The sequence below is a fragment of the Phoenix dactylifera genome, chromosome 7 (genome assembly GCF_051530095.1).
Source record: "Phoenix dactylifera cultivar Ajwa chromosome 7, Ajwa_hap1_PhDact_Kaust_v1.1, whole genome shotgun sequence".
In the NCBI taxonomy this organism is placed as follows: Eukaryota; Viridiplantae; Streptophyta; class Magnoliopsida; order Arecales; family Arecaceae; genus Phoenix; species Phoenix dactylifera.
The window spans coordinates 19,520,584-19,547,694 of record NC_143196.1 but is presented as its reverse complement, the minus strand read 5'-3'; positions in this window follow the sequence as shown (position 1 = coordinate 19,547,694).

Here is a 27,111-nt window from a genome sequence, read left to right as displayed (position 1 = left end):
GGATAACGTGGCAGACCCGTTCACTAAGTAGCTGAGTCAGCAAAAGACTGAAGCCCACCTTGAGAAGATGGGCCTAAGATATATGACCAATTGGCTTTAGTGCAAGTGGGAGATTGTTAGATGTATGCCCTAGAAGCCAATCTGGCTGACACATTATTAATTCTAGGGACATAATTTTGTACTTGACTATTTATTATTGAATAAATAAAAGGCATCTTTTCATTCATATTGTTTATGTGTCTATGAATCGTCCAAGAAATTAATAAGATGATGATACATATTCTCAAGAGTTGAGAATTTGAGCCATGTATCATTGGTGATTAATTTCTAAATGCTCCTGATCAATGGATCATCACGAGGACGGTGATCGATCCGATCAGTGCACAGATCACTTTCCTTCTGGATGGACGAGACTTGAGTCCACAGTGTAGGGACACTGAAGTGATAGTGCAGGTGCTTGTTAGAGAACAAGGGTACTGAGCGTGACCAAGACAAGAAGTCACTTGGATGTCTATCCACTCGTCAGTGACTTGCTTGATGTTGCAATAGTGTGACTGGTCCTTTGACCTGCGGTGCTTCGGCTACTCACAGTGAGGTTATTGTAGTTTGACTGCACACATACATGGTCTCTAGCCATATGGGTCCATGCAGTGTAGATTGGCTGCAGTAGGTTCACTGTAGGAGTAGGGTATGTACCTATAAGGAATCTATCGACCTTGATAGAAGAGGAGTGATCCTATGTGATTTGTTAGACTGAGTTCTAAGACCTTGGCCAGGGCAGTAATATAAAGTGGAAAATGAGTTTTCCACTATCGAACTCAAGTCGAATAAATCTTGACATATGACAGACGATGGGGTTTGACGAGTTGTCCATGACCTCCGTCCTGTAGGGATCCACGATAGTAGGACTGTATCACATGTTAACTGCACCTAGAGGTTCATCTTTTTATTCTACTGGGTAGCCACTACATGCTGCTAGGTGTCACTGGTGGATGGTGGGACTCATAGGGATTATCTTGATGATCGATAAACCCTAATGAGTTGAGTTGGAACCGTTCCAACCCATTGAAAGGAGTTTTCAATGATATAGTGATAGAGATCACAATATATCTCACTACCAGTCAGAATAGAACCTATGGGGTCACACACACTAGAAGTATTGACCGATCCGATGGTTGAAATCGTGATTAAGAATCACAAGTAATCAATTTGATTGATGAGAAGTTGAAGAAGGAAAGGGAATTAATTAATCGGACTTGAAACAAGAATCCTACTTCAGGTAGGATACCTAGAGTCCTAATTGGATTAGGACTGGAAATCCTAGTTGAAGTAGGACTGGGGTTCCTACTTGGAATAGGATTCCTACAATCCTAATGAGATTAGGAATTTTGAATTAAAATTGGATTCCTACTTGGAGTAGGATTCCTAGAAGTCCTAATTGGATTAGGACTTCGGATTCAAACAGAGTCCTAATTGGATTAGGACTAAAATTAAAACAAATCCTAATTGGATTAGGATTCCTTAAGTCCTAATTAATTATTAATCTAATGAATCAACATGACTCCTAATTGGATTAGGATTGAAGAGTTCAATTGAGTCATGGTTCATTCAAGTCCTAATTGGATTAGGACTAGCATAGATTGAACCCAATTTGGCCAATCCTAATTAGATTAGGATTAAACCATGAGAGAGGCACCTAATCCTCTTTGGAAGAGGATTAGGTTAACCAAGTAAGAGGGGCATAAGCCCCTCTCATCTTGGTTGGTGCGGCACAAGAGAGGGGGCCGGCGCCCCCCTCTTTGGAAAATCATCTAGGGCTCCTACTTTGGAGGAGCCCTTGATGGCTATAAGAGAGGCACTAGGGCCGGCGCCCTAGATGAGTCTTCTCCTCCTCTTCAAGCCGTGGAAGCCCCCTCTCCTCCTCTTTAGTTGCAGCCGCAAGCAAGGGAAAAGATCTCCAAGTGTTGGCGGCCTCCTTCCCTTCCCTTCCTTCATCCAACGCAAGGAACAAGAGAAGGCTGCGTAGGGGATCATCTTCTTCCTATTCTTCATCCTTCTTCTTCCTCCTTCTAAGCACAATCAAGAGTTGATTGAGAGGAAGGACATCAGCCATCAAAGCTATCTCTGCAAGGGAGCTAGCACCCCGGTGAGATAGAGAGCTTGGATCGGATCCTGCTTCGTGTGGATACCCGTAGAGGCCGGACGTTTGAACGGCTTCAAGCGAACCCTCTTCCAAAACCACGAATTCAGATTTGCGGTGATCATCTACCCGCGCAAGGTGAAGATTTGATCTTCCTAATAGTTTTAAAAGTTTTAATTCTTACCTAATTACGAAAGGTCTCGAAACAACGTTCATGCGATGAACGTCGAACCCGTGCATGCCGATTCCGCTGCCATCTGAAAAATTTTTGAAATATCAGCGGCATGGGCGGGTTCCCAACACGGTGTCGTCCCTATTCCACTTTAGCATGCAAAATATTTTCCTCTTTTTTTTAAAAAAAATAAAAGAAAATAAAAAATAAATATAAGTACCAACTAAAGTTACCCTAAAACGATATCCTAACAATCAAACATGCAACAAAACATTACACCTCAATTTTTAATGTTTTTCTTAAATTTCTAGACAGCTCCTAACTGGTTTGAAGAGGACACCTAAGCCTCCAATCCGGTCTAATGAACCGAGTTGACCAGGTAAGCTCCCAGGTAAGTGGAGGGGTCACGATGCGTTCGCAAAGGTCCTACTTAAAACCCACTTGCCTCGAACAGATGAACTGTCTCCCTTATAGGGACAAAGCTTGCCTAGACATCAACTAAGCCACAGAGCGAAATTGGTGCAACTTTCGGTGGTCTTCGCCCTATTGAGCTCAAATGTCCTTAGGGGCCAACGTCTAGTTGATTTTAGTTAAGCTTAGGATATTTATGCACTGGGGTGATTTTTGGGCTAAGGACGAGTGATGAAATCCCGACCTTATCTTTTTAAATGGGTTCAGCCCTTAGAATATTTTATGCTGATGCCTTGTACTATATGCAACAATCAAGAGATTTTTTTTTTAATGTTTTATGACATGACATTAAATTTCATTGAATAGGTGATCAAGCAAATTAATTATTATTTTTTTAAAATTTTATGAGTTGACGTTTGAAATTTGAATTCTGAAATTTGAAATTTGAAATTATGGAGTGGTTGATTAAAACCCCTATTTGATTTTGATGAGCTCAAAGCATTTGAGTATATCTTATGTTTACTAATGAATTCAATTAAGTGTTTCAGTGAAAATCGTGTCTAAGTGTTTCTAGACTTGGTTCAAGATATTTTGGATAAGGTATGAAGTCAGTTTGAACCAAAGTCTGAGACTCGAGTCGACACCAGGATATTATGAGTCGACTCCAAGCGTATCAGAATCACTGGCACGGGCTCGAGTCGACTCCAGACCAGTACGAGTCGACTCCGACTGAGAACAGACAGATGAACAGAAAGCATCAACTTAAAACCTGTCAGCGAGTCGACTCCTGAAGTGCGCGAGTCGACTCCGATGCTTACCGAGTCGACTCCGGAGTAATATGAGTTGACTCCAAGAAGCTACAGACAGAAAAGTCAGAGAGCATTATTTCAACCCTGAGATTCGAGTCGACTCCTGTGGAACGCGAGTCGACTCCGATGGTTAGCAGGTCGACTCCAAAGAAAGCGAGAGTCGACTCTCAGTGGTACACAAAGAAAAAGTCAGAGAGGAGTTTTCAGACTCTGAGATTCGAGTCGACTCCCGCAATACACGAGTCGACTCCAAGGCAGCGCTCCACCAAAAAGACAGAAAGCCAAGTTTCGGAAACTGAGAGCCGAGTCGACTCCAGAGAAGTTCGAGTCGACTCCAAGACTGGACAAGCCAAAAGACAGAAGATCGGGAGTTCGGGCTCTGAGCGCCGAGTCGACTCCCAGGATTATCGAGTCGACTCGAGTGAGCCAAGTTGAAAATTGGCTCCGTGGATTTCATGAGATGAGCCGACTCCGAAAATGCCAAGTCAGGTCCAGAAGTTGGCGAGTCGACTCCGGGTCAAGACGAGTCGACTCCCAGTCGAAGAGGCCACTTTAATTCAAATCCGGAACAGTTGCCGAGTCGACTCCAGAAAAGCATGAGTCGACTCCCGCTACAGCCGAGTCGACTCCTGATCGCGTGAGTCGACTCCGACCCCCCAACGGACATATTGTCAGGTTGTGCAGAGTGTGCAGAACGGGCAGAAAAAGGTGTCTAACGGCTAGTTTCCGTGGGGGATGGTTTAAATAGCCACAGAGGACTGTAGCAAGGCAGAGAAGCACCATTCCATTCAAAGAGATCAAGCTTTCATTCTCTGCAAGTTGGTTTTCAACGAAAAGAGGGAAGAGCGGCATTAACTCCATCCAACTTCCTCTTCCCAGCATTTAAAGAAGCCTCCTCCTGCATTCAAGTCGACCAGACATTCAAGAGGAGACCCAAAGCTCAAGAAGCCCTACTCAACTCCAACTCAAACGTGTTTGAGGGCTTCTAACCTCTCTTCAGTTTATATTGTTATTTATCTGCTTTTGAGAAGCTTTGTTTTCTGTTTGTCCCTTTTATTTACATCTTGTCTTTGCTTGGTTCAATCGGGGGATTGAATCAAGGGTATAGAGGTTGGTTGGTGAGCCGAGTGTAAAACCAACGTGTGTAAGGGTTCGATTGTGATCCCGGAAAAACAATCGGGGTGGTTCTAGTCGGTGAGCCAGGAAAAACCGACCGAGTTCGTTGTGAGCTCGTAAAACAACAAGTTTGGTTGTGAGCTTGTAAAACAACCGGCTGTAATCAAAGGGGTTATAGTGAATTCCCAAGTGAGACTTGGGGAGTGGACGTAGGAGCAAGGGTTAGCTCCGAACCACTATAAAACATTGTGTTTGTGATTGATTGTCTCTCTCTATTTCTCTCATTTCATTCACAGCACATATAAACGAATCAATCATCACGCTAAAGCATTAATTAGTCATCCACAAACGTTTTAAATAGCTAAATTATTTTAAAACCCAATTCACCCCCCCTCTTGGGTTGTCTATCTGGGCAACAAGTGGTATCAGAGCCTAAACTCTTCTACCTTAGAGTCAAAGATCAAAATGACAACCCCATTTGGATCTTCCCACATTGAGGGTCAGTCCACCCAAAGACCCCCTTTCTTTAATGGATCCGACTACTCATATTGGAAGGCTAGGATGAGAATATTTATCCAAGCCCAAGATTATAAGATGTGGACCATTATAGTGAATGGACCATACATCCCATCCATCTATGTAGAGGGTGTCAATGTACCCAAACTAGAAAAGGATTGGGATGACCATGACTTTAGGAAGGCACAACTCAATGCGAAAGCAATGAATGTGCTCTATTGTTCACTAGATAGGGATGAATTCAATAGAGTCTCTACTTGCAATTCTGCAAAAGAGATTTGGGATAGACTTGAAGTGACCCATGAGGGCACGAATCAAGTCAAAGAATCCAAAATAAATATATTGGTTCATAAGTATGAACTATTTAAAATGGATTCTAATGAATCAATCACATGCATGTTCACTAGGTTTACTGACATTGTCAATGGCCTAAAAAGCCTTGGCAAAAATCATACTAACAGTGATCTTGTCAGGAAAATTCTTCGCTGTCTACCAAGGTCATGGGAAGCCAAGGTGACGGCAATTCAAGAAGCTAAGGACTTGAACAAGCTTCCACTTGAAGAGCTCCTTGGATCCCTAATGACTCACGAGCTAACAATGAAGCAGCACAGCGAAGAAGAGTCCTCCCATAAGAAAAAGGTAATAGCTCTTAAATCTACATCACCTAACAAAGATCTGTCTTGCAGTAGCAGCAGTGAAGAAGAAGATCATGAGGAAGATGATGATGAGGCTCTCTTCGTGCGCAAGTCCAGAAAATTCATCAACAACAAGAAGTCCTATCATCAAAGGAGAGGCCCCTCAAATTCCTATCGGAAGGATAAAGGTAAGGAAAGGAAAAATGAGGGGATTGGGTGTTATGAGTGCAAGAAACCGGGGCACATCCGAGCTGAGTGTCCCTTACTAAAGAAGGGGAGCAAATACAAGAAGAAGAAAGCTCTCGTCACCACCCTATCGGACTCCGACTCATCATCATCATCATCGGATGATGAACAAGAAGAAAAGGCCAATTTCTGCTTCATGGCCAATGAAAATGAGGTAACGTCCGAATCGCATCTAGATTTTACATTTGATGAATTGTATGATGCATTTAATAAACTAATGATTGAATATAAGGCCATAAATCTTAAGAATAAAGAGCTAAAGATAGCTAATCAATCATACCTACATAAATATGATAAATTAGTTAAGGATAAGGACTCTATCACCAAAGAAAATTTAGAACTTAAGACAAGCAATCAACTCTTTACTCAAAAGACTAATACCTTGAGTAAAGATAATGAAAAATTAACTAAGGAAATTTCAGAACTTAAAAACAATAAACAAATCTTAAACGAGAATCTCATAAAAGATTTAAACATTCTAAAAACCGAAAAACAAACTCTAACTAAAGAACTTGAAAAGTACAAACCTTTGGTTGAAAAGTTTACATATAGTTCTGAAAAATTGAATATGATACTTAATAGTCAACGAGCAGTATTTAATAGAGCGGATTTAGGGTATAAACCAAAAAACAAGCAAAAACTTCTTAGTAACTTCTTTGTTAAAGCTGGGAAAAGTAAAACTAAGAAAATAACCTATTTTTGTTGTGGAACCTTAGGACATAAAGCAAATGTGTGCGATTATAGAAAAGGTAAAACTAAAAGAAAAATTAAAAGGGTATGGGTTCCAAAAGGAACCAACATGACTAACCATGAAGGACCCAAGAAAACTTGGATACCTAAGATTATATGATCTACTTGTGTAGGAGTGTCTTGCAGCCAAGGTCAACAAAAATTGCTGGTACTTGGATAGTGGCTGCTTAAGACACATGACGGGTGACAAGGATCAATTCTTCACCCTTGAAGCTAAGAAGGGAGGTGCTGTGACTTTTGGAGACAACAACCAAGGTCACATCATTGGTATAGGTAAAGTACAAATTACCCCTTCTACTTTTATTGATAATGTTAGGTATGTTGACGGTCTTAAGCATAATTTATTAAGCATTAGTCAATTATGTGATAAAGGTTATGATGTTATGTTTAAACCATCACTATGCATTGTAACAAACCCAAATGACAATAGTTTAGTTTTTAAAGGAATAAGACGTGGGAATGTGTATGTTGTAGATCTTGAGGATCTTGCCAAACACAACCCATGCTTAGTTGTTAATGAAACTAAGGACAATGATGCTAGTTGGCTATGGCACCGTAAGTTAGGTCATGCAAGCATGGACACAATATCTAAATTAGTTAAAAGAGATTCCGTGATAGGTTTGCCAAAACTAAGATTTGAAAAGAATAAAATATGTGAAGCTTGTCAATATGGCAAACAATCTAGGAACTCCTTTAAATCCATAAAATGTGTCTCTACTTCTAGACCTCTAGAATTATTACACATGGACCTATTCGGACCAACTAGAACAACAAGCCTAGGTGGAAATAAATATGGTCTAGTTATTGTAGATGATTATTCTAGATACACATGGGTCATGTTCTTAGCTCATAAGGATCAAGCATTTTCTGTTTTCAAAAAAATTCCATAAAGAAGTAACCAATGCTAGAGATACCTCAGTAATAGCTATTAGAAGTGACCATGGTACCGAATTTGAAAATCATTTATTTGATGAGTTTTGTAGTAAAAAGGGAATAACACACAATTTTTCTGCACCTAGGACACCACAACAAAATGGAGTTGTGGAGAGGAAAAATAGAACTCTAGAAGAAATGGCTAGAACTATGTTATGTGAAGGTAACCTCCCTAAGTACTTTTGGGGAGAAGCCATTAATACTTCTTGTCATATATTAAATAGAGTTTTATTGAGACCCATTATAAAGAAAACACCTTATGAACTTTGGAAAAACAGAAAACCAAAGGTAAATTACTTTCATATTTTTGGATGTAGGTGTTTTGTTCATAATAATGGGAAAGATAATCTAGGTAAATTTGATTCTAAATCTGATGAGGGCATATTCTTAGGATATTCTACAACTAGCAAAGCCTATAGGGTCTTTAATAAAAGAACCTTAGTTATAGAAGAATGTATACATGTTGTATTTGATGATTCTAGTGACATTTCTTCTAGCAAGAGAGTTAATTTTGATGATGATGCTGAAATTCTTGAAGAAAAGATAGATGAGATGACATTACAAGATAACAATCAAAAATTAATTGAAGATGCATCATCAGGCCAAGAGACTATAGTAGATCATGGGCTAACTAAGGCTTGGAGGTATGCTCACGGGCATCCTAAGGAATTAATTCTAGATGATCCATCACAACCTGTTAGGACTAGAGCATCCCTTAGGAACTTAAATAATCATCTAGCCTTTGTTTCACATTTTGAGCCCAAACACATAGAAGAAGCCGAAAATGATGTAAATTGGATAAATGCAATGCAAGAAGAATTAAACCAATTTACTAGAAACAAAGTATGGAATCTAGTTGAAAGACCTTCTGAATATCCAATTATAGGTACCAAATGGATTTATAAAAATAAACTTGATGAAAATGGAATTGTAATAAGGAATAAGGCTAGACTAGTAGCAAAGGGCTATAATCAAGAAGAAGGTATAGATTTTGATGAAACTGTTGGGAACCCGCCCATGCCGCTGATATTTCAAAAAATTTTCAGATGGCAGCGGAATCGGCATGCACGGGTTCGACGTTCATCGCATGAACGCTTGTTTCGAGACCTTTCGTAATTAGGTAAGAATTAAAGCTTTTAAAACAATAGGAAGATCAAATCTACACTGCATGGACCCATATGGCTAGAGACCATGTATGTGTGCAGTCAAACTACAATAACCTCACTGTGAGTAGCCGAAGCACCGCAGGTCAAAGGACCAGTCACACTACTGCAACATCAAGCAAGTCACTGACGAGTGGATAGACATCCAAGTGACTTCTTATATTGGTCACGCTCAGTACCCTTGTTCTCTAACAAGCACCTGCACTATCACTTCAGTGTCCCTACACTGTGGACTCAAGTCTCGTCCATCCAGAAGGAGAGTGATCTGTGCACTGATCGGATCGATCACCGTCCTCGTGATGATCCTTTGATCAGGAGCATTTAGAAATTAATCACCAATGATACATGGCTCAAATTCTCAACTCTTGAGAATATGTATCATCATCTTATTAATTTCTTGGACGATTCATAGACACATAAACAATATGAATGAAAAAGATGCCTTTTATTTATTCAATAATAAATAGTCAAGTACAAAATTATGTCCCTAGAATCAACAATGTGTCAGCCAAATTGGCTTCTAGGGCATACATCTAACAATCTTCCACTTGCACTAAAGCCAATTGGTCATATATCTTAGGCCCATCTTCTCAAGGTGGGCTTCAGTCTTTTGCTGACTCAGCTGCTTAGTGAAAGGGTCTGCCACGTTATCCGCGGAGTCTACTCTCTGTACCTCTACATATTTCTTCTCCACATAGTCGCGTATGAGGTGAAAGCGCCGCTCTATATGCTTAGACTTCTGATGAGACCTTGGCTCCTTAGCAAGGGCTATGGCGCCATTGTTATCGCAGTAGAGTGTTATGGCATCTGATGTCATCACATCCAGCTCTGCAATGAATTTCTTGAACCAGAAGCCTTCCTTAGCAGCTTCAGAGGCGGCGATGTATTCGGCTTCCATAGTCGAATCAGCAATGATCGGTTGTTTAGAACTCTTCCAATTCACCGTACCACCATTGCACAAGAACACGTATCCAGATGTTGACTTCCTGTCATCGACATCAGTCATGAAGTCTGAATCTGTGTACCCTTCTACCTTTAACTCTGATGATCCTCCAAAAACCAAGAATAAATCTTTAGTTCTTCTCAAGTACTTAAGAATATTCTTCACAGCTGTCCAGTGTTCTTCACCTGGATTCGATTGATATCTGCTTGTGACACTCACAGCAAGAGCTATATCAGGTCGTGTACATAGCATGGCATACATGAGGCTTCCTATTGCCGATGCATAAGGAATCTTGCTCATGCGTTGAATCTCCTCAGGTGTGTTGGGGCACATCTTCTTGGAGAGATGAATTCCATGCCTTAGGGGTAAAAGACCCCTCTTGGAGTTTTCCATGCTGAACCTCTTCAGCACCTCCTCTATGTACATTTTCTGTGACAGGCCAAGCATCCTTTTAGATCTATCTCTATAGACCTTTATTCCCAAAATATAGGATGCTTCCCCAAGGTCTTTCATGGAGAATTCTTTTGACAACCAGACCTTGACCGAGGTTAGCATGGGAATATCAATCCCAATCAGGAGAATGTCATCTATGTACAGTACGAGAAAAATGACAGCACTCCCACTAACCTTTTTATAAACACATGGTTCCTCCTCGTTTTTGATGAAATCAAACGTTTTGATTGTATCATCGAAACGAGTGTTCCAACTCCGAGATGCTTGCTTTAGTCCATAGATGGACCTTTGCAGCTTGCAGACCTTGTGATCTCCATCACTGGAAGTAAAACCCAAAGGCTGTTCCATATAGATATCTTCATCAAGATATCCATTCAGGAAAGCAGTTTTCACATCCATCTGCCAGATTTCATAATCATGAAATGCTGCAATGGCAAGCAATGTTCGGATAGATTTTAGCATGGCTACAGGTAAAAAGGTCTCCTGATAGTCAATGCCTTCGCGCTGACTATACCCTTTCGCCACAAGCCTTGCCTTATAGGTCTCTACCTCTCCATCCGAACCTATCTTCCTTTTGTAGATCCATTTGCATCCAATAGGTACAATACCTTCTGGTGGATCTACTAAGGTCCAGACTTGGTTGGAATGCATGGAGTCTATCTTTGACTTCATAGCTTCCAGCCATTTCTCGGAATCGATATCAGATATCGCCTCGTTGTAGGTTTTGGGATCCTGTATGTGATCCCTATCTCCCACTAGGAACATTTCCTCAGTATCCTCTTCAAGTATACCTAAGTTTCTATCGGGAGGATGGGAGACTCTACTAGATCTACGAGGTGGTTGAGGGACATCGTGTACTGGCTCCTTATGAATAGGTTCTTTAGGATCCATGACTCGTTGCTTTTCAGAGACTTTCTCTTCAAGCTCAATTTTCCTCCCACTGCCTCTATCAAGGATAAACTGATTTTCCAAGAAGATGGCATGACGGCTCACAAACACATTGTGATCCTCTGAGACGTAAAAATTGTATCCTAATGACTCTTTAGGATATCCTATAAAACGAGCACTTATGGTCCTAGCCTCTAACTTGTCCGCCTGTAGTCGCTTGACGTGGGCCGGACATCCCCAAATCTTGAGATGACCCAGACTTGGTTTCTTACCATGCCATATCTCATACGGTGTGGTAGGAACGGATTTAGAGGAAACTCTATTCAATAAATAAATCGCTGTGAGTAAGGCATCTCCCCAAAGGAACATAGGTAAATCAGTGAAGCTCATCATGGACCTGACCATATCCAATAGGGTCCGATTTCTCCTCTCTGACACCCCGTTGAGTTGAGGTGTACCCGGAGGTGTCCATTGTGAGACTATGCCGTTTTCTTTGAGATAGTCCCGGAATTCCCCACTAAGGTATTCTCCTCCCCGATCTGATCGAAGAGCCTTAAGAGGTTTTCCAGTTTATTTTTCTACTTCATTTTTGAACTCTTTGAACTTTTCAAAGGATTCAGACTTGTGTCTCATAAGATATACATACCCATACCGTGAATAATCATCGGTAAAGGTAATGAAGTAAGAATAACGTCCCCTGGCTAGCACATCGAATGGGCCACATACATCTGTATGTACTAGGGTAAGTATTTCAGTGGTCCTCTCCCCATGTCCTACAAAGGGTAGTCTGGCCATCTTTCCTTGAAGACAGGACTCGCAAACTGGATATGACTCGGAAGTCAATGAGCCTAAGAGCCCATCTTTATCCATTTTGTTCATTCTATCTTCTCCAATATGGCCAAGTCTGAGGTGCCACAAATATCTTTGGTTTATCTCATCTCTGGATCTTTTGGATCCTTTGGCACTCACATCTTGCTCGGTAACATTTACAGATACATCCATATGTAAATGGTAGAGACTGTCAATCATAAAACCACGTGCGACTATTTTATTTCTCAAATAAATAGAACAGCAGTCTTTGTCAAATGTAAAAACATGACCTTCCTGTGCTAGACATGAAACAGAAATCAAATTTCTGCTAGCAACAGGTACATAATAGCAGTCTCTAAGTATTAAACTAAATCCAGACGGTAGTCGCAGATGGTAGGTGCCCACAGCCACAGCAGCAACTTTTGCCCCGTTGCCAACCCGAAGGGTTACCGCACCTTCCGCCAGCCTTCTACTTTCCTTTAGACCCTGCATGGTAGTGCACAAATGAGCACTAGAACCAGAATCTATAACCCAACTAGAAGTAGAAGAAACCGTTAGATTAGTTTCAATAATGAGCAAGTCTATACCTTCTGAAGGTGTGTCACCTTTCTTGTTCTTCAGGCTCTCGAGGTATGAAGGACAGTTTCTCTTCCAGTGGCCTTCGACATTGCAGTGGAAACATTTTTCTTTGTCGTTAGCCCTTTTCTTTTGAACTTCCTTCTTTGGCTTCTTGTCTTTCTTCTGCTTCTTTGCAGGCTTCTTTTTCTTCCAAGTAGACTTTCTCTTGGAACCAGAAGTCAACTCAGCAGCGTGGACATTGCCCCTTGAACCTTTCAAGGCTCCCTCAGCAGTTACCAACATGTTGATTAGTTCAGTCTTAGTGCATTCAATCTTATTCATGTGGTAGTTTACTATAAACTGACCAAATGAATCAGGAAGTGACTGTAGGATCAAATCCACTTGCAATTCCTTGTGCATGTCCATACCGAGCTTCTCAAGCTCCTCTAGGTCCTTGATCATGGTCAGACCGTGATCATGAACAGACTGTCCTTCGCGCATCTTCGCTTTGAAAAGCCTCTTGGACACTTCAAAACGAGCTGTGCGACTCTGCTCACCATACAACTCTTGTAGGTGTGCCAGTATGTCCCTAGCAGTCTTTATATTTTCATGCTGGCATTGGAGTTCATTAGACATAGATGCCATCATATAGCATTTTACTCTAATGTCATCGTCCAACCACTTTTTATGCATCTCACGCTGAACATCAGTGGGACGTGCTGGTAATGTGGGGATATCTGAATCGAGTATATAACCTATCTTCTCACAGTCCAAAACTATTTTGAGATTTCTAAGCCAGTCCTTGTAATTGGTTCCGGTCAGTCGGTTGGTCTCAAGAATACGGGTCAAAGGGTTTGAACCCGACATTGTATCTGCAGAGAGTAAAGATTCTAGTTAGACTTTTGTACTTGATCCTAATCTGTCCTAGGGTCTTTTAGAACAAATGTGACTCCCACTATTTTCTCGAATTCCTCACACTCCCCTGGTAGAAAAACGGAAATCCCACACGACTAGGGTTTCTAGTGGGTACTGCGGTCCCACCAATTTACATGCCACCTCACCTAACAGTTATTGGTGACACATAGATGGATGAGTGTACAACTCTTGTACAATGCTTCTCAAGCATGTTGCAGTGCAACTTGGTCTCTAAGCCATGAAGACCTCACCTAACAGTTATTGGTCCCATTTCTTAGTTAAGTCAGACCCACTGTATAACCGTAGGAATAAAGTCGTCATTGGGTCCTCACCTAACAGTTATTGGTGCCCAACCCCACCTTTACCCTACAACATCTCATGTCTATAGAGAGGTCCAGCCCCCCAATGCAACTTGACCACTGTATCCAGCCGAGACAAGTCAACATCAGAAAGGCCTTAGCAGCTCTACTACAGTGGAAGACCTATTGACTTAATATTGGTTAATCAGGTCTTAGTGTTTGCAACTTGAGCCTTTCATAAGAGGTAATCGAACAATTGGCCAGGTAAGCAGGTCTGATACCACTATTGGGAACCCGCCCATGCCGCTGATATTTCAAAAAATTTTCAGATGGCAGCGGAATCGGCATGCACGGGTTCGACGTTCATCGCATGAACGCTTGTTTCGAGACCTTTCGTAATTAGGTAAGAATTAAAGCTTTTAAAACAATAGGAAGATCAAATCTTCACCTTGCGCGGGTAGACGATCACCGCGAATCTGAATTCGTGGTTATGGGAGAGGGTTCGCTTGAAGCCGTTCAAACGTCCGGCCTCTACGGGTATCCACACGAAGTAGAGAACCGATCAAAGCTTTCTTGTCTTCCCGGGGTGCTAGCTCCCTTGCAAAGACTCCTTTGATGGCTGATCTCTTCTCTTTCTTTCAACTCTTGAAAGTGCTTGAGAGGAGGAAGAAGAAGGTTGAAGAAGAGGAAGAAGAAGAATCCCCACGCAGCCTTCTTTCTTTTCCTTGCGTTGGAAGGAAGAAGGGAGGAAGAGGATGCCGCCAACCTTTGGCCTTGGTCTTCCTTGCTTGCGGCTGATCACAAGAAGAGAGGAGAGGGAGGCTCACGGCAAGGAGAAGGAGGAGTTCTTCTATGCTTAGGGCGCCGGCCTCACACCTCCTTTTATAGCCATCTAGGGTTCCTACTAAGTAGGAGCCCTAGACATCTTTCCAAAGAGGGGGCGCCGGCCCCCTCTCTTGTGCCGCACCAATGGATCAAGGGGGAGGGGCTTGCGCCCCTCCCTCTTGGTAAACCCTAGTCCACATTAGGGTTTGCATTGCCCTAATGTGGTCAAGCCCTAATCCTATTAGGTTTAGCCCAAGGGTGAACCAATGGATCCAATCTAGGTAAGTCCTAATCCAATTAGAACTTGAATCAATTTTGACTCAATTGAACTCTTCAATCCTAATCCAATTAGGAGTCTTATTGATTCATTAGATTAATAATTAATTGTGACTTAAGAAACCCTAATCCATATTAGGATGTATTTAGTCCTAATCCAATTAGGATTAGATTTGAATCCGAAGTCCTAATCCAATTAGGATTCCTAGGAATCCTACTCCAAGTAGGAATCCGATTTAGATTCAAAATTCCTAATCTCATTAGGATTGAGGAATCCTATTCCAAGTAGGAATCCCAGTCCTAATCCAATTAGAACTCTAGGTATCCTATCCGAAGTAGGATTCTTGTTTCAAGTCCAATTAATTAATTCCTTTTTCCTTCTTCAACCTTTTATCAATCAAATTGATTTCTTGTGATTCCTAATCACGATTTCAACCATCGGATCGGTCAATACTTCTAGTGTGTGTGACCCCATAGGTTCTATTCTGACTGGTAGTGAGATATATTGTGATCTCTATCACTATATCATTGAAAACTCCTTTCAATGGGTTGGAACGATTCCAACTCAACTCATTGGGGTTTATCGATCATCAAGATAATCCCTATGAGTCCCACCATCCACCAGTGACACCTAGCAGCATGTAGTGGCTACCCAGCAGAATGGAATGATGAACCTCTAGGTGCAGTTAACATGTGATATAGTCCTACTATCGTGGATCCCTACAGGACGGAGGTCATGGACAACTCGTCAAACCCCATCGTCTGTCATATGTCAAGATTTATTCGACTCGAGTTCGATGGTGAAAAACTCTTTCTCCACTGTGCATACTGCCCCGGCCGAGGTCTTACGAACTCAGTCTTATAAATCACATAGGATCTCTCCTTATCTATCAAGGTCGATAGATTCCATATAGGTGCATACCCTACTCCTACAGTGAACTTACTGCAGCCAATCTACACTGCATGGACCCATATGGCTAGAGACCATGTATGTGTGCAGTCAAACTACAATAACCTCACTGTGAGTAGCCGAAGCACCGCAGGTCAAAGGACCAGTCACACTACTGCAACATCAAGCAAGTCACTGACGAGTGGATAGACATCCAAGTGACTTCTTGTATTGGTCACGCTCAGTACCCTTGTTCTCTAACAAGCACCTGCACTATCACTTCAGTGTCCCTACACTGTGGACTCAAGTCTCGTCCATCCAGAAGGAGAGTGATCTGTGCACTGATCGGATCGATCACCGTCCTCGTGATGATCCTTTGATCAGGAGCATTTAGAAATTAATCACCAATGATACATGGCTCAAATTCTCAACTCTTGAGAATATGTATCATCATCTTATTAATTTCTTGGACGATTCATAGACACATAAACAATATGAATGAAAAAGATGCCTTTTATTTATTCAATAATAAATAGTCAAGTACAAAATTATGTCCCTAGAATCAACAATGTGTCAGCCAAATTGGCTTCTAGGGCATACATCTAACAATCTTCCACTTGCACTAAAGCCAATTGGTCATATATCTTAGGCCCATCTTCTCAAGGTGGGCTTCAGTCTTTTGCTGACTCAGCTGCTTAGTGAAAGGGTCTGCCACGTTATCCGCGGAGTCTACTCTCTGTACCTCTACATATTTCTTCTCCACATAGTCGCGTATGAGGTGAAAGCGCCGCTCTATATGCTTAGACTTCTGATGAGACCTTGGCTCCTTAGCAAGGGCTATGGCGCCATTGTTATCGCAGTAGAGTGTTATGGCATCTGATGTCATCACATCCAGCTCTGCAATGAATTTCTTGAACCAGAAGCCTTCCTTAGCAGCTTCAGAGGCGGCGATGTATTCGGCTTTCATAGTCGAATCAACAATGATCGGTTGTTTAGAACTCTTCCAATTCACCGTACCACCATTGCACAAGAACACGTATCCAGATGTTGACTTCCTGTCATCGACATCAGTCATGAAGTCTGAATCTGTGTACCCTTCTACCTTTAACTCTGATGATCCTCCAAAAACCAAGAATAAATCTTTAGTTCTTCTCAAGTACTTAAGAATATTCTTCACAGCTGTCCAGTGTTCTTCACCTGGATTCGATTGATATCTGCTTGTGACACTCACAGCAAGAGCTATATCAGGTCGTGTACATAGCATGGCATACATGAGGCTTCCTATTGCCGATGCATAAGGAATCTTGCTCATGCGTTGAATCTCCTCAGGTGTGTTGGGGCACATCTTCTTGGAGAGATGAATTCCATGCCTTAGGGGTAAAAGACCCCTCTTGGAGTTTTCCATGCTGAACCTCTTCAGCACCTCCTCTATGTACATTTTCTGTGACAGGCCAAGCATCCTTTTAGATCTATCTCTATAGACCTTTATTCCCAAAATATAGGATGCTTCCCCAAGGTCTTTCATGGAGAATTCTTTTGACAACCAGACCTTGACCGAGGTTAGCATGGGAATATCATTCCCAATCAGGAGAATGTCATCTACGTACAGTACGAGAAAAATGACAGCACTCCCACTAACCTTTTTATAAACACATGGTTCCTCCTCGTTTTTGATGAAATCAAACGTTTTGATTGTATCATCGAAACGAGTGTTCCAACTCCGAGATGCTTGCTTTAGTCCATAGATGGACCTTTGCAGCTTGCAGACCTTGTGATCTCCATCACTGGAAGTAAAACCCAAAGGCTGTTCCATATAGATATCTTCATCAAGATATCCATTCAGGAAAGCAGTTTTCACATCCATCTGCCAGATTTCATAATCATGAAATGCTGCAATGGCAAGCAATGTTCGGATAGATTTTAGCATGGCTACAGGTAAAAAGGTCTCCTGATAGTCAATGCCTTCGCGCTGACTATACCCTTTCGCCACAAGCCTTGCCTTATAGGTCTCTACCTCTCCATCCGAACCTATCTTCCTTTTGTAGATCCATTTGCATCCAATAGGTACAATACCTTCTGGTGGATCTACTAAGGTCCAGACTTGGTTGGAATGCATGGAGTCTATCTCTGACTTCATAGCTTCCAGCCATTTCTCGGAATCGATATCAGATATCGCCTCGTTGTAGGTTTTGGGATCCTGTATGTGATCCCTATCTCCCACTAGGAACATTTCCTCAGTATCCTCTTCAAGTATACCTAAGTTTCTATCGGGAGGATGGGAGACTCTACTAGATCTACGAGGTGGTTGAGGGACATCGTGTACTGGCTCCTTATGAATAGGTTCTTTAGGATCCATGACTCGTTGCTTTTCAGAGACTTTCTCTTCAAGCTCAATTTTCCTCCCACTGCCTCTATCAAGGATAAACTGATTTTCCAAGAAGATGGCATGACGGCTCACAAACACATTGTGATCCTCTGAGACGTAAAAATTGTATCCTAATGACTCTTTAGGATATCCTATAAAACGAGCACTTATGGTCCTAGCCTCTAACTTGTCCGCCTGTAGTCGCTTGACGTGGGCCGGACATCCCCAAATCTTGAGATGACCCAGACTTGGTTTCTTACCATGCCATATCTCATACGGTGTGGTAGGAACGGATTTAGAGGAAACTCTATTCAATAAATAAATCGCTGTGAGTAAGGCATCTCCCCAAAGGAACATAGGTAAATCAGTGAAGCTCATCATGGACCTGACCATATCCAATAGGGTCCGATTTCTCCTCTCTGACACCCCGTTGAGTTGAGGTGTACCCGGAGGTGTCCATTGTGAGACTATGCCGTTTTCTTTGAGATAGTCCCGGAATTCCCCACTAAGGTATTCTCCTCCCCGATCTGATCGAAGAGCCTTAAGAGGTTTTCCAGTTTATTTTTCTACTTCATTTTTGAACTCTTTGAACTTTTCAAAGGATTCAGACTTGTGTCTCATAAGATATACATACCCATACCGTGAATAATCATCGGTAAAGGTAATGAAGTAAGAATAACGTCCCCTGGCTAGCACATCGAATGGGCCACATACATCTGTATGTACTAGGGTAAGTATTTCAGTGGTCCTCTCCCCATGTCCTATAAAGGGTAGTCTGGCCATCTTTCCTTGAAGACAGGACTCGCAAACTGGATATGACTCGGAAGTCAATGAGCCTAAGAGCCCATCTTTATCCATTTTGTTCATTCTATCTTCTCCAATATGGCCAAGTCTGAGGTGCCACAAATATCTTTGGTTTATCTCATCTCTGGATCTTTTGGATCCTTTGGCACTCACATCTTGCTCGGTAACATTTACAGATACATCCATATGTAAATGGTAGAGACTGTCAATCATAAAACCACGTGCGACTATTTTATTTCTCAAATAAATAGAACAGCAGTCTTTGTCAAATGTAAAAACATGACCTTCCTGTGCTAGACATGAAACAGAAATCAAATTTCTGCTAGCAACAGGTACATAATAGCAGTCTCTAAGTATTAAACTAAATCCAGACGGTAGTCGCAGATGGTAGGTGCCCACAGCCACAGCAGCAACTTTTGCCCCGTTGCCAACCCGAAGGGTTACCGCACCTTCCGCCAGCCTTCTACTTTCCTTTAGACCCTGCATGGTAGTGCACAAATGAGCACTAGAACCAGAATCTATAACCCAACTAGAAGTAGAAGAAACCGTTAGATTAGTTTCAATAATGAGCAAGTCTATACCTTCTGAAGGTGTGTCACCTTTCTTGTTCTTCAGGCTCTCGAGGTATGAAGGACAGTTTCTCTTCCAGTGGCCTTCGACATTGCAGTGGAAACATTTTCCTTTGTCGTTAGCCCTTTTCTTTTGAACTTCCTTCTTTGGCTTCTTGTCTTTCTTCTGCTTCTTTGCAGGCTTCTTTTTCTTCCAAGTAGACTTTCTCTTGGAACCAGAAGTCAACTCAGCAGCGTGGACATTGCCCCTTGAACCTTTCAAGGCTCCCTCAGCAGTTACCAACATGTTGATTAGTTCAGTCTTAGTGCATTCAATCTTATTCATGTGGTAGTTTACTATAAACTGACCAAATGAATCAGGAAGTGACTGTAGGATCAAATCCACTTGCAATTCCTTGTGCATGTCCATACCGAGCTTCTCAAGCTCCTCTAGGTCCTTGATCATGGTCAGACCGTGATCATGAACAGACTGCCCTTCGCGCATCTTCGCTTTGAAAAGCCTCTTGGACACTTCAAAACGAGCTGTGCGACTCTGCTCACCATACAACTCTTGTAGGTGTGCCAGTATGTCCCTAGCAGTCTTTATATTTTCATGCTGGCATTGGAGTTCATTAGACATAGATGCCATCATATAGCATTTTACTCTAATGTCATCGTCCAACCACTTTTTATGCATCTCACGCTGAACATCAGTGGGACGTGCTGGTAATGTGGGGATATCTGAATCGAGTATATAACCTATCTTCTCACAGTCCAAAACTATTTTGAGATTTCTAAGCCAGTCCTTGTAATTGGTTCCGGTCAGTCGGTTGGTCTCAAGAATACGGGTCAAAGGGTTTGAACCCGACATTGTATCTGCAGAGAGTAAAGATTCTAGTTAGACTTTTGTACTTGATCCTAATCTGTCCTAAGGTCTTTTAGAACAAATGTGACTCCCACTATTTTCTCGAATTCCTCACACTCCCCTGGTAGGAAAACGGAAATCCCACACGACTAGGGTTTCTAGTGGGTACTGCGGTCCCACCAATTTACATGCCACCTCACCTAACAGTTATTGGTGACACATAGATGGATGAGTGTACAACTCTTGTACAATGCTTCTCAAGCATGTTGCAGTGCAACTTGGTCTCTAAGCCATGAAGACCTCACCTAACAGTTATTGGTCCCATTTCTTAGTTAAGTCAGACCCACTGTATAACCGTAGGAATAAAGTCGTCATTGGGTCCTCACCTAACAGTTATTGGTGCCCAACCCCACCTTTACCCTACAACATCTCATGTCTATAGAGAGGTCCAGCCCCCCAATGCAACTTGACCACTGTATCCAGCCGAGACAAGTCAACATCAGAAAGGCCTTAGCAGCTCTACTACAGTGGAAGACCTATTGACTTAATATTGGTTAATCAGGTCTTAGTGTTTGCAACTTGAGCCTTTCATAAGAGGTAATCGAACAATTGGCCAGGTAAGCAGGTCTGATACCACTGTTGGGAACCCGCCCATGCCGCTGATATTTCAAAAAATTTTCAGATGGCAGCGGAATCGGCATGCACGGGTTCGACGTTCATCGCATGAACGCTTGTTTCGAGACCTTTCGTAATTAGGTAAGAATTAAAGCTTTTAAAACAATAGGAAGATCAAATCTTCACCTTGCGCGGGTAGACGATCACCGCGAATCTGAATTCGTGGTTATGGGAGAGGGTTCGCTTGAAGCCGTTCAAACGTCCGGCCTCTACGGGTATCCACACGAAGTAGAGAACCGATCAAAGCTTTCTTGTCTTCCCGGGGTGCTAGCTCCCTTGCAAAGACTCCTTTGATGGCTGATCTCTTCTCTTTCTTTCAACTCTTGAAAGTGCTTGAGAGGAGGAAGAAGAAGGTTGAAGAAGAGGAAGAAGAAGAATCCCCACGCAGCCTTCTTTCTTTTCCTTGCGTTGGAAGGAAGAAGGGAGGAAGAGGATGCCGCCAACCTTTGGCCTTGGTCTTCCTTGCTTGCGGCTGATCACAAGAAGAGAGGAGAGGGAGGCTCACGGCAAGGAGAAGGAGGAGTTCTTCTATGCTTAGGGCGCCGGCCTCACACCTCCTTTTATAGCCATCTAGGGTTCCTACTAAGTAGGAGCCCTAGACATCTTTCCAAAGAGGGGGCGCCGGCCCCCTCTCTTGTGCCGCACCAATGGATCAAGGGGGAGGGGCTTGCGCCCCTCCCTCTTGGTAAACCCTAGTCCACATTAGGGTTTGCATTGCCCTAATGTGGTCAAGCCCTAATCCTATTAGGTTTAGCCCAAGGGTGAACCAATGGATCCAATCTAGGTAAGTCCTAATCCAATTAGAACTTGAATCAATTTTGACTCAATTGAACTCTTCAATCCTAATCCAATTAGGAGTCTTATTGATTCATTAGATTAATAATTAATTGTGACTTAAGAAATCCTAATCCATATTAGGATGTATTTAGTCCTAATCCAATTAGGATTAGATTTGAATCCGAAGTCCTAATCCAATTAGGATTCCTAGGAATCCTACTCCAAGTAGGAATCCGATTTAGATTCAAAATTCCTAATCTCATTAGGATTGAGGAATCCTATTCCAAGTAGGAATCCCAGTCCTAATCCAATTAGAACTCTAGGTATCCTATCCGAAGTAGGATTCTTGTTTCAAGTCCAATTAATTAATTCCTTTTTCCTTCTTCAACCTTTTATCAATCAAATTGATTTCTTGTGATTCCTAATCACGATTTCAACCATCGGATCGGTCAATACTTCTAGTGTGTGTGACCCCATAGGTTCTATTCTGACTGGTAGTGAGATATATTGTGATCTCTATCACTATATCATTGAAAACTCCTTTCAATGGGTTGGAACGATTCCAACTCAACTCATTGGGGTTTATCGATCATCAAGATAATCCCTATGAGTCCCACCATCCACCAGTGACACCTAGCAGCATGTAGTGGCTACCCAGCAGAATGGAATGATGAACCTCTAGGTGCAGTTAACATGTGATATAGTCCTACTATCGTGGATCCCTACAGGACGGAGGTCATGGACAACTCGTCAAACCCCATCGTCTGTCATATGTCAAGATTTATTCAACTCGAGTTCGATAGTGAAAAACTCTTTCTCCACTGTGCATACTGCCCCGGCCGAGGTCTTACGAACTCAGTCTTATAAATCACATAGGATCTCTCCTTATCTATCAAGGTCGATAGATTCCATATAGGTGCATACCCTACTCCTACAGTGAACTTACTGCAGCCAATCTACACTGCATGGACCCATATGGCTAGAGACCATGTATGTGTGCAGTCAAACTACAATAACCTCACTGTAAGTAGCCGAAGCACCACAGGTCAAAGGACCAGTCACACTACTGCAACATCAAGCAAGTCACTGACGAGTGGATAGACATCCAAGTGACTTCTTGTATTGGTCACGCTCAGTACCCTTGTTCTCTAACAAGCACCTGCACTATCACTTCAGTGTCCCTACACTGTGGACTCAAGTCTCGTCCATCCAGAAGGAGAGTGATCTGTGCACTGATCGGATCGATCACCGTCCTCGTGATGATCCTTTGATCAGGAGCATTTAGAAATTAATCACCAATGATACATGGCTCAAATTCTCAACTCTTGAGAATATGTATCATCATCTTATTAATTTCTTGGACGATTCATAGACACATAAACAATATGAATGAAAAAGATGCCTTTTATTTATTCAATAATAAATAGTCAAGTACAAAATTATGTCCCTAGAATCAACAATGTGTCAGCCAAATTGGCTTCTAGGGCATACATCTAACAGAAACCTTTGCTCCTGTAGCTAGACTTGAGGCTATTAGATTATTATTAGCATATGCATGCTCTAAGAACTTCAAATTATTTCAAATGGATGTAAAAAGTGCATTCTTAAATGGGTATATTAATGAGGAGGTATATGTAGAACAACCTCCTGGTTTTGAAAATCATCAATACCCCAATCATGTTTATAAATTGAACAAAGCACTTTATGGGTTGAAACAAGCACCTAGAGCATGGTATGAAAGGCTTAGCAAATTCCTATTAGAACATGAGTTCTCTAGGGGTAATGTAGATACAACACTATTTCTGAAAAAGCAAAACAAAGATATGTTGCTAGTGCAGATTTATGTTAATGATATCATTTTCGGTGCTACTAACAATCGCCTCTGCGAAGAATTTGCTGATTTGATGCAGAGTGAATTTGAGATGAGCATGATGGGAGAGCTGAACTACTTCCTCGGGCTTCAAATCAAACAGTCCGAAGGAGGCATCTTCATCAATCAAGCCAAATATATCAAGGAGATGCTCAAGAAGTTTGATATAGAGGGAAACAAGTCAATCAGCACCCCCATGAGCTCATCATGTAAATTAGACCAAGATGAATCAGGTAAATCTGTAGATCAGAAACTATATAGAGGTATGATAGGATCTTTATTGTATCTTACTGCAAGTAGGCCTGATATCATGTTTAGTGTTTGCATGTGTGCAAGATATCAGTCTAATCCTAAGGAATCACATCTAATTGCAGTTAAGAGAATCTTTAAATACCTAATAGGAACTAAGAACATAGGTTTATGGTATTCTAAAGAATCTAGTCTGAACTTAATAGGATATACAGATTCAGACTTTGCTGGATGTAAACTTGTTAGAAAAAGCACCAGCGGGTCATGTCAATTCCTAGGAGAAAACCTAATCTCATGGTTTAGCAAGAAACAAAACTCGGTTGCATTATCTACTGCTGAAGCTGAATATGTTGCAGCCGGGAGTTGTTGTGCTCAAATCTTATGGATCAAACAACAACTAGAAGATTATGGCATTAAACAAGATAAAATACCCATTAATTGTGATAATACAAGTGCCATTAATCTAACTAAAAATTCAATTCAGCATTCAAGAACTAAACATATTGAGATAAGACATCACTTCATAAGAGATCATGTACTGAATGGTGATGTGACACTACAATTTGTTTGCACTAATGATCAATTAGCTGACATTTTTACAAAATCCCTAAGTGAAGAGAGATTTAGTGTGCTTAGGAGGGGATTAGGAGTGATTGATCCATCCTAGTGGTATTATCCACTAGATTCTTTGATTTTGATGATTAGATTGTGATTAATATAGAGTTTCGTTTCAATGATCATCAAATCAGATCATAATTTAGTGATTTTCCCTCATTCGACACGAATATAGCATGATTTTAAGGTGCGTGCCAGGGTTCGAGACGACTCGAGCATGTTTCAGAGTCGGCTCATAAGGGGGAGTCGACTCGCGCATTCACGGGAGTCGACTCGAGAACGATGGCAGCAGAGGGGGAGTCGACTCGCATACAGTCGGGAGTCGACTCGAGGTCAATAGGCGCATAAGAAGAGTCGACTCGCGCATATTTTGGAGTCGACTCGAGGTCGAGTCGACTCGCGACTCAGTGGAGTCGACTCGCAGTCGGGATCCGACTTTTTAACCCTAACTTCATCGCTTAGAAAACATTTCTTTTCACCGCCGCCACTGTTCAAAACCCTAGAGTCGACTCGTAGATCGTCTCCAGCCGCCCCTAGGTCCTTTTCCCGTCGATTTTTCATCGCCCATTAGGTTTTCATCCCATTCTAGGTCAACCATGCCTCGCAAATCCGTTGTCTCAAGCCGGAAGAGGCCCCATTCTGCGACCGGTGCCGAGCGGCGTTCCATGGCTCGGAACGACCCCGTGAGGCCACAACCTCCAGCTCGTTCCCCGCCGAGGGCGGTTCCCGCGAGGCCGTGCGCCGGGAAGGCGGTCTCCACCGGGAGATACGTCGATTTCGACTATCTCTCCCGAGAGGGCTTCACCATAGGTGAGAGATTGCGTGTCCAGGGCTTAGAATATTTCCTTACGTTAGATCTCCCCACATACCCTGGATTAGTTAGAGAGTTTTACGGTACCGTCCATCGGGGAGATGGGGGTATAGAGGGCACGGTAGCCGGTGTCCCTTTGTTCATTTCGGAGGATATCATTGCCCACATCCTCCACCTTCCACAAGTAGGGGTGGCTCCCACACATCCCGAGGATAGGACTGAGGCCCTTACGGCCATTCTAGGATACCTACCTCAGTCCCCCTTAGATGAGGTGTCCGCTAGCTCACTTCCTGTTGAGGTGCGGATCCTCCTGAGCATCTTGTCTAGGTCCATCTTCCCGAAGACTGGCCGCTTCGATTTTGTTTCTGAGAGGGACCTCGCCCTTATGTTTTATATTCTTCAGGACGCCCCAATCAACTTTCCCAAACTCATTTATAGGTATCTATGTGAGCCACTAGATAGACCTAGGCTCACCCTCCCCTATGGCATGTTGTTCACCCTTATCTTTAGGGAGGCCGAGCTCCCTATTCCTGAGGGGGAACCCTCTCACGCATTGCGATGGACAGATCGCATGCGTCCGGGGACCCTACACAGGATGGGGTTTCGGAAGGTAGAGGGGACCTGGGTTAGGAAGTCTTCCACCTCCACACATACCACCAGACATTCCCCTAGTCCTGAGCCAGATTCTGACTATCCTGACTTTCCCTCCACTTATGCTCCTACCACCTCAGCCGGACCCTCCTCCTCAGCTCCACCACCCATGGAGGTCCGGATCGCTCCTGAGCAGCTCCTGGAGTTGCGGCAGGAGATTGTCCGAGACCTGCGAGATGATCTGCTTCGGGAGCTCCGAGGTTCAGTGCCTGCTCCCACTCCTGCACCCACATCTTCTGAGTTGGTCCCTTCCTTGACAGCCGTGACTGACATGACGGCCCATGTACAGAAAGAGATCTACAATGTCTGGAGTTTGGTCCAGGCTCAGTTCTCCAGTATGAGTGAGGTCACGGGCATCACTCGGAAGATGCGCGATGACATCCGGAAGGACATGAGCACCACTACTCAGGGGGCCGAGCGCTTGTCGAATGTGCTCATCGACAAGTTGGACGCACTTCAGAAGTCGGTGACCGAGCTCGACACGATGCATAGCAGGGCCACCTCAGCCATCATCCGACAGCTAGAGCACGTCACCAATGCGGTCCAAGCACTTGCTGACCGCATGCCTCGGGGAGCCACATCCTCTTCGAGGAAGCCCTAGATATCGTTTTGTATTTTGACATGTATTGTTTTGCTTTACTTATTGTATTCTCAAATGTATTTACATACAAATCAATACAATGAGTAGACATGTTCTCTTCAATTCCTGTACAATTTGATCTATGATTGATTGCGTGTACTGCTTACCTCCTTTTTGATACGATGACAAAAAGGGGGAGAAATACTTAAATACAAAAGGACTCAAATGAAAATTAAAGAAAATTAAAACATAATTTGTTCTTAGTGGATTTGGTACCTCGAGGCTCATTATCTCTCTGTTGGGGCTCCTAATGGAGTAATCTCCAGAATCTATTCAAGGGATATTCGGAGATTAGCTGAATCCAACTCAAGAACAAATTGACAGATTTTCCCTCTAAAAACCAAAAATTTAAAATCAAAAAATTCAATACATTAAAAGAAAATTCAGAGAATCAAATCATAAGTAGAATGCATATGTTGAGGGGGAGAATCTGAATGTTTTTTAAGAAAGCTAAATCATTAAATATATATAAGCCAAACAATTGATTGCATGAT